The 9,528-nt window shown below is 36.4% G+C and overlaps 1 non-coding gene across 1 annotated transcript; it reads right to left on the reverse strand.

Moving 5' to 3' along the window:
• Positions 1-6,715: 6,715 nt before the first annotated feature.
• On the reverse strand, positions 6,716-6,789 carry TRNAN-GUU. The gene has a single exon. It is a non-coding gene; the product is annotated as a tRNA-Asn (tRNA).
• Positions 6,790-9,528: the final 2,739 nt, after the last annotated feature.

The raw sequence follows: 9,528 nt of genomic DNA on the forward strand, positions 1-9,528 counted from the left end.
AATATGCAGGAGTTGGTAGGAAGAAAAATGATTAACCATAGCCCTCGTATTTGGAAGAAATTTGAGAAAGGAAAACTCATAATCTAAGAGCTTCGAACTCGAGTTTTAAGATTTCTCATCACTCAATTCTTGTCTTAAAACTTTGCCTCAACTTCAGACTTTATAAGGTAAGCTTCCACCGACATTGAGAGATCCAGAATCATCGTGATTTGGAGACTGAATTTTTTGGATAATTCGTCGAAAATATCCTCCCTGATCAGCGAGCTACCAACTTCGAGTTTGAATTCTAAATGTTGGATTTGATGATCTTTGAACGTTCTAGATTGTATCCAAATTTGGGGAAAGTCCAACAACTAGAATTTGAGATTCAAAGGACTTTGTGCAGATGGTCACATGCAGATGTTTTTATTTTCAGCAGAATGACACTTTCGTAATTATCCATATCATTAGGGTAATTTGGTAATTTGCCACTTTCATAATATTTTATTATTATTTTTCCGATAAATACATAATTTTCCTAAAAAATTTCATCTCTTGTTGGTCATTTCTTGGTCCTAGAGCATCCTGAAATTCCCACTAGATAAGGAATTAAATATCCAAAAATTTCCTTAAAAATTGGAAAGTGACCTTTTCGTCCTTTTCGCTTAAGCTTTCATTCCCAATACTTCTCCAAAGTCCTTAGTCCTTACAGTTACTCATTAGGGTGTAGAAATGACTAGTCTTTCGGTCTTACATGGGTGACTTTACTGCATTTTTGGGGTGTTACAGCTTCTTACCTCAACCGACCACCAACAAAAAACTAAAAAAGAAATTTAGAAATTTAAAATAAATAGACAACTGGATTCCTTAAGACGACACCCTTTGTGACCTCATAGTTCTCGAGCTGCGCTTCTTACCTTGACCAATAGTCAACAAACAATAAAAGCTAAGCGTAGAAATCCAAAATAAACAGACACGACTTGATGCCTTGGGACGATCCCCGCTATTACCACATAGTTCTCGAGCAATGCTTCTATAATACATGTTCATCGACAGCTCAATCATGAGTTACCACTAACATAGATATTTGGCTTCGAAAATCGGTTACAAAACAAAAAATTTCATACATGACAAGTAAAACATGTGAATCAAGTATATATTTTACAACATAAAATATCAAAGCAAGTTTTCAACAACAAAAGCACATGTACTTAAAACAGACTCAGAAAAAGATTCCTTGTTGTGTCGAGCCTGCTGGTCTCGTCCTCGATTGGCCTGCAACTTCTTATTTGACCAAAAAAGTTAAAATAATGTTGATAAGTATTAGTTTACTCAATAAATAGCTAACTTGTCATTCATAAGTTTATTACTTATCTTTCTAGTTGTTCTTAAGTTTTATTCTCTATTAATTCCTAGTTTCTTTTACTTGGATCATTTGTAAGTTAGGAAGGTATTTCAACTACCTATCACTTAGGTTACTTCTATATAGTTATTTAGAATTTTAGGACTAGTAGGTAAGACTCACTCTCAATCAATTACAGTCCGTCTACTAATTTCTTTAGTAGCATGTAACATCATATATACCAAAGGTCTGGAATACTCATTGTTCCTAACTTAGCACACACAACGTCGGTCAGGAACTATGCGAGAATTAGTAGACTACAATACTCATATTCTAAATCTTCCGATAATTTGTTTTGCGATAAATGAAGATGCAGCAAATATGAGAATCAATATTTTGTTTACCATGGTTGGAAGAAATATCTCTTTAAAAGCACAAAATTTTATGGACAAGGTCAACTAAATTGACAAGCATCGAAAGACATTGATAGATTTTCTGACGCTTGCTTGTTTAGTTAGCCAATGTATGCTACGTGACAAAATTTAGTGCATCTAGAGATATTTTTTCCCACCACAACCTACCTTTGAAGCCTCCAAAGCCCCCCTCTCCCTTATATTTCTTCTTCCCCATTTGCTTCCATACTCCTTCATTGGCACCCTCTTTCTTCCATTTTTTGTGTTGTTCTCGTGGTGAATGGCTATCCATTTTCAGTGTTTGAGGGAATTTGCTACTTTTTGGGTTCTCTCTTTTTAAATATCTTTTTGTTTCCTTTGTTCATAAATTATGTTGTCAGTTTAGGTTCATTTTGATGGTGTTACTATAATACGTGCGGAAGCAATTTGGATCCTAGGCACTCTAAGTACATCAATTATAGTAAATTAGCTAGCATGTTCAAAAGCATTAAAACTCAATGAGTTTGAATAGTAACCTTTTGTAGTTCAAATTTCTTTTTTCTCACGAACAGTTTCAAACCACCACTAGTGTCTTCCCTACTATTCTCCGACCTTAGAATAGGATTGTGGAATCCGGTGAGTGATGAAACTTGATAGAAATTTAGTATAGGTAAAAAGAGAGTTTTGAGAGATTTTCTCAAAGTTTTTCAAGAAGAATTTCCATGTACCTTGATCACTCTATTTATAGAGTCATATTTGCATGTTCATGCAAATTTGAGATTACCAAAATTTGACACTCAAAATTCCACTCTAATTTGTGGGATTATGTGGCAAGCATGCAAGTTTGAGTTCACCAAATTTTGACACTCAAAATTCCACTCAAATTTGTGGGATTATGGGGTAAACATGCAAGTCTGATTAAACCGTATAGACCCTCAATACTCCACTCACTCAAACATGGATTTTTCCATTAGGTGGAGTAAACATTTTGACTTTGTTTATTTTAATTCAACAATTAATTTAAATAATTAATTTCAAATCAACATAATATTAAATGATTAATTAAATAATTTAATTAATATTTAACATTAAATAAAATGTCAATTCCAATGCACATATTGATTATCAATCACTATTCATAATTAAAATATTTAAATATTATTTAAATATCCCCAATTCTCTCTTTTTGTTCAATTCATAACTAAAACAAAATGAGGTTAAATATATCGTATACATTTAGTGTGTATTCCCTAATTTGAATTCGAACACTTCGAACTCACTCGTCACACTGTTCTAAGGTTTAGTTCGATATGAGCTAGAAGAGGAACCTAATGGACCTACAGATCATTGGCTTCAACGATCCGAGATTGACCGGCTAATCTCATTAACCTTGTTAACCAGCATTTATTCACTAAGACACTCTATTGCAGCCTAATTGTTGCACTCCCCTCACTATAGATATATTTCTGTTCATTTGATATAACCATGATTAGTAAGTCGATCCTTCACAGATTGTTCGTAACTAGAGCTAGGTCAATTTACCGTTTTACTCCTAAAGTTACTTTTTGTTCCTTAAGTCCCACTGATCCTCTAATGAACAATTGGTTTGTGGTTCAACCACCAAACCGAATCCCTTTCGGGCCAATGAGAGGGTGGGTCCCCTTGTTCAAGACTTGGAGTCAGTACTTAAGGGAATAACCTCTTTTACTATTCCTAAAAGCTTGTAGGAGTGAATTCCATCATACACCCTATGTCCCCAGCTATTCACCCAGTCTTACCCCTAAAATGGGAGGCTTATTGAGTCGGCTAACTCGGGCCACTCTCACCCATGCAAATCTAAGGATAATTTCGAATAAATAGGAGTTCATAGTTAGCTTAGGATTAAGATTGAGTTACCTATGTCATCGAATGAAAAAATCAGTGTCAAAAGTAAACGACATTATAAAGTGAGAGTGGTTTTCTTCATGGTCCGATCTTATGCAATACTCATTGCATAGGACGCCCCCACTCACATGTCTTCACAAGTAAAATTTAGTGATCACATTGTTTATATCATATACAAAAGTGGGCCGCATCCATAGTGTCCCTAGAATAAGGTACTCAGTCTTAGGTTCAATTTAGGTTTAACACTCAGAGAGCAATATACGTACTGTCAATATACATCAAACACCTTAAAAGGGATACCTAAAAAAAACTCGGCTCAAAGTTGCATTTACATTTTATTTCAACGATCGGAAGCTACCCTTGAAAATTATTAAAACATTATAACTCAATTCAAGGGTTTTCATCCAACATAAAAGGCTGGACGATAATATTACCTATGAAGTCTCATCGAGAATGCTCGATTAAGACTAAGTAACAATGATAGAAAACTCAAAGATACCCCAAAAATGAACTTGAAAATTATAATTCACTTGAAGGGTTTTGATTTAATAGAAAAGGAAAATTACTATAAGATTATAAATCAATTCAAGGGTTTTGATTCAATAGAAAAGGATAGATAATATTACCTATGAAATCTCATTGAGAATGCTTGATGATTAGAAATCATGAACCTCCATAATAGTATGATATTGTCCACGTTCAAAAATAAGTTTTGGCTGTTTTACTTATGGTTCCCTAAAAGGAATCACACCAATGGAAATAGTAATTCTTATGTATAACATTAAGCAGTTAGGATGGCCTATTGGCTTGTTGGTTTCATTCCCATTTCCACACCCTATTGGCTTGTCAAGTGAGCATGATCGTAGTGCCTGAAACGATTCTCACATCAGGTTTGTAGTGAGATTTATTTCATCTATCAGTGCTATTGGAGGTCCATAGCCTAAGGTAGCACAACTTAAGGTGCGTCCGTCCTAGTCACTAAACCTTCACGAGGAGGGGGCTATCTTCACCTCCACCTCTTCCTCTAACTCTAATACAGGGTCGTCTTCATCCTCGTTCTCCTCTCGCGTGCCCTTTATGTGGCATGATTCTAAAACCAATATATAATTTTTCTTAAGTCTATATCTCTCTAACATAAATTGCATCATATCACATATATTCACAACATATAATTTAGCAAACATGACATATTCATAAAAATACAACTAGGTGGAACATAATGCTACCATAAATCATATAGTTAGAGCTCAACATATTTGATACTAAATTACATTCAATATTAGTAAACAAAAAAAGTACATGCAATTAAAGACATTTCTTTTTCTTATCTTATACAAGACATACGTGACGGTGACAGGACATCGATAGTAAAACCTTGGAACGTGCCAAGCCTATCTCGTAGGTAAGTCTACTGAATCTATAACCTAGAGCTCTGATACCAACGATAACGACCCTAGATTTCTATTAGCCTAAAGTTGCCACCGTCAGCATATCCTATGCTCTTATACGAAATTAAGCATTTAAACTTCATCTTAAAATAGTGTCATGGACTTACTCATTTGAAAGCATCTTTCTAAAACAATTAAAACATCAAAGTAAAAATGCCCTATACTAACCTATGCCTAAGAAAATAAAATACTACTATTCTATGCACATGTCATTATCTTTATTTCTGATGTCGTCGTCAGCTATATAGGGGCGTCTTGCCCTTACCTGAAATAGAAGTAGCACAAGGCTTGAGTATTTTAAGAAATACTCATAAGTGACTCCACTATTGAGGCTAGGGAATGGAAACACATGCAACTAATGATCTTAGGAACCTATTGTTAAAAATATCATAGGGTGGCCTCTAGTCTGGAAAAACTGGATGTGTAGTACATCCCTACACATGACTCACACATGCGAGCGTGAATTTTGTCTCTCGAAGTTACTCCAAGTGTTGTCAGTTGTTGTTACCTATTAAAACGTCCATCTCGCTTCGTTAGTAATTTACATTTCTAATTTAATTTAACTTGAACTTCAGAAATAAGACGTTATACTGACCTTAAATATTTCTATTAAAGTAAAAATAAGCTTCGGAAGGGCGAAAAACATAAAGGTCGGTGTCAAAATGTCAAACCGAGCATAATACGCCATTTTTTAGCCTAGGACTCCGAGATCCCGAGCCGAAGGAGCCGGTGTATGCAACAGTGACCCTATCGCTGAGGGATAATGACATATGAGAAGGTTGCAAAGTGGTTCGAGGAGCAGGTCTTGAATGTTCATGTGGGCGCACAGGTCTATGTAGTGGATCCGTGGGTTGGGCTGTGTTCTGTGTATTTGGGCTTCAATGTGGGTTTTGGGCAAAGCACATAGGAACTAGACTACTAGACTGATTGTTGGTGGGTATCTAGTTACTAGACCAAACTGGGTATGGGGTTGCTTGACTGGAATGAGGTTGCGGGTATTCGAGTTTGGGTCCGAGCAGGTGGACTTCGTCTTCTCCACTCGTTTCCATGCATTTTCCTTTCTTCATTCCTCCGTATCAAAACTCGTTGTCTACATCTTGTTTCTTCTCCTTCTTTCTCATGATGTTAACCGTCTTTGTACGTTTGATCCTACCCCTCTATCTCACTAGTGTTGTGTACGTTGGATCCCAAGGTCGTCATCTCGACATCGTCATTTGTGCAGAGGTGCCTTGCCTTTACCTAAAAAATAAGAGCAGTGCATGTCTTGAGTATTTTAAGAAATACTCATTAAGTAACTCCACTACTTCTCTACTCACGCAAGCACATGAAATCATGGTTATCATAAAATATCATTTCATGGCCTTGGTCTCATATTCGTGTCCGGGTAGAATTTGATGTGCATACTTCTCTACTCATGACTTACATACACACACATTTGCTCCCATGCGAGCTCGCATACCTACCCATTGACCTGGGCTTCAACTAGCATACACTCACACTATTGGTATACCATGGAGGGAAGGGAGTGCACATAGCATTGTGGGGTATACAATATCATAAGTACCATACTTTCATATCATGTAACATCCTAACAAGTCATAACATAATAAGCAAATATATAACCAATCTTTACCTTTAAATTCATTTAGAGTAGGTAGACTTAATACCATCGCTAGAAGGAGGGTTTGAACCTCCGACCTTGTGGTTAACAGCCACACGCTCTAACCAACTGAGCTATTCCAGCTAATTCTTTGTAATACACTCTCCTTGGGGGCCCAACGTCCTTGCTGGCACAACGCTTGGTGACTTGCTTTGATAGCTTTCGCAATAGCCCAAACCCACCGCTAACAAATATTGTCCGATTTTGCCCATTACGTATCATCATCAGCCTCACAATTCTAAAATGAGTCTACTAGGGAGAGGTTTCCACACTCTTCTAAGGAATGCTTCGTTCCCATTTCCAAACACTAAAAAATATTGTCCATTTTTTACCGTAACAAATCGTCGTCAGAATCACAGTTTTAAAACACGCTACTAGAGATGTTTACAGACACTTATAAGTTATTCTTTCATTCTCCTCTCAAACCAATGCGGGATTAGAGGGCATGGGTTTAAATCCCACTTCTGACAACTCAAATAAAGGTAAAATAAAAATACAATAGCATATCATTTTTTGAAATCAATTGAACTCACTCGAGATTTAAAATTGTCACGACATGATTTTTCAAGCATATAAGAACTGTAATAACTCAATTTTAAAGACTTCAAAGCACAGCTATAATAACTCAACTTTCTAAGACTTCAAATCATTATTCATGACACATCCTAACAAAGAAAAAATTTCATAAAAATTGGAAGGAGATTCGAAAACTAAGGACAATAATTTGTAACACATAGAACTGACGTGACAAAGAAAAATTTGATAAAAATTGGAACGAGATTCGAAAAATAAGGACAACAACTTGTACATATAGAACTGATGGCTCGGGACGACCCTGCTCTGTGACCTTAACTAACCATTAGTGATCACCCAAAAAGGAAAAGTAATATCTAGTGCAACTAAATAAGTAACCTACTTGTAGGCGGTAATCGAGTCCTTGATCGAGACAGTTGCCACGGGTTTTTCTTTAGGTTATATAATGTTCAGGTGTAGATTATATGTAACGACCCTAGTTTTCTAGGGACCTAGAGTCACTAGAACATGCATGATGTAACTGCTTTATGCTAAAATATTTTTTACATTATGTTTTTGTATTGAAGCTACCCCTAAAAAGAACACAATATTATTATTAAGAATGTTAGATTAAGACTATAACAATGTTAGGAATCACGAACCTACATAATTATATGACATTGTCCACTTTGGTTGGAGGGTTAAATTTTTCCATATACTAAAATGGAATGATTCATTCCCATTGATAAAAAGAGAGATGAACCTCCGACCTTATGGTTAACAATCATACGCTCTAACCAACTGAACTATTCCAACAAATTATGAGTATTAGCCTAGATATTGTCTACTTTGACTCATTACATATCGTTGACAACCTCACAGTTTTAAAACACGTCTAATAGTAAGAGATTTCCACATGCTTATAAAAAATGTTTCATCCCCTCCGCAACCGACGTGGGATCTCACAATCCACCTCCTTGTGTTTCCGGCAATCTCGTTGGCACACCACCCAATGACTAACTCTAATACAATTTGTTACAAACCAAGCTCACCTCTGATATTGTCTACTTTGCCTAATTACGTATCACCATCAGCCTCACGATTTTAAAATATGTCTACTAGGGAGAGATATCCACAACCTTATAGTTAATGTTTTGTGTCCCTCTCCAATTGCTAGCAGATATTGTTTGTTTTGGCATGTTACGTATCGTGCAAGTTTAAAAGTTTTAAAACGCATCTTTAAGAGAGAGGTTTCCACACCCTTATAAGAATTGCTTCATTCAACTCTTCAACCAGTGTTAGGTCTCATAATAAATAGTTAAGATGGTTGAGTTGTTGAAGGCTTTAGGACTCAAGTTTTGGTCCTTGTGAGTCGGTGGGTTGAAATCGAGCTTTTATAACTTAGAAAGGTTTTGTTTTATAAAGTGCTATTCTTTATAAAAATAGTTATATAGAATAGGTAGAGGGTGTGCGTTCAAATCCCACTTCTGACAACTCAAATAAAGGTAAAATAAAAATACAATAGCTTATCATTATTGAAATCATTTGAACTCACTAGAGATTTAAAATGGCTTCCAAGCTTCTACAAAAGTTAGTATTGTACAAGTTTACCCTTACACCTGAATCTCAAGGACACTCTGATTTTCTATACTACGTGAGTGCATAACAAATGATGATTTGTAAGCCTGGAATACACTGGCGTCCTTGATATAACTGTCCACTAGGACCTCTATTAATTGATTCATAATTACCTATGTTAAAAAAAAATCAGCTTCGGAAAGGTAAAAAATGTAAAGGTTCAAGTCAAAAATGTCAAATCAAGCCAAATATGTCGTTTTTTAACCTAAAATTCCGAGAAGCTAAGCCGAAGGGGCCGGTGTATGTAGTAGTGACCCTGTCATTGAGGGACATTAACACATGAGCAAGTCGCAAAGTGGGTCGAGGCATGGGTCTTGAATGTTCATGTGGGCACACAAGTTGGTGTAGTGGATCATGGGTTAGACCGTGTTCTGAGTATTTTTTGTTTGAATGTGGGTTTTTGGGCCAAGCACAGAGGAAGTAGACTACTCGACTGGTTGCTAGTCGGTATCTGATTGCATTGTTGGGTCGAAGCTTTGTATTTTAGGTTACTGGAGCAAACTAGGTATGGGGTTGCTTGGCTATAATGAGGTTGCGGGTATTCGAGTTTTGGTCCGACCAGGTGGACTTCATCTTCTCCACCCCTCACATCGGTTAGGGTTGCCTGTGGGTTTTGGGTCGTGAGTCGGATCTCGTGTCTGACTTCGTTTCCCTCACCCCGATTACTAGAGA

Source organism: Cucurbita maxima, unplaced genomic scaffold (assembly GCF_002738345.1).
Source record: "Cucurbita maxima cultivar Rimu unplaced genomic scaffold, Cmax_1.0 Cma_Scf00086, whole genome shotgun sequence".
In the NCBI taxonomy this organism is placed as follows: domain Eukaryota; kingdom Viridiplantae; phylum Streptophyta; class Magnoliopsida; order Cucurbitales; family Cucurbitaceae; genus Cucurbita; species Cucurbita maxima.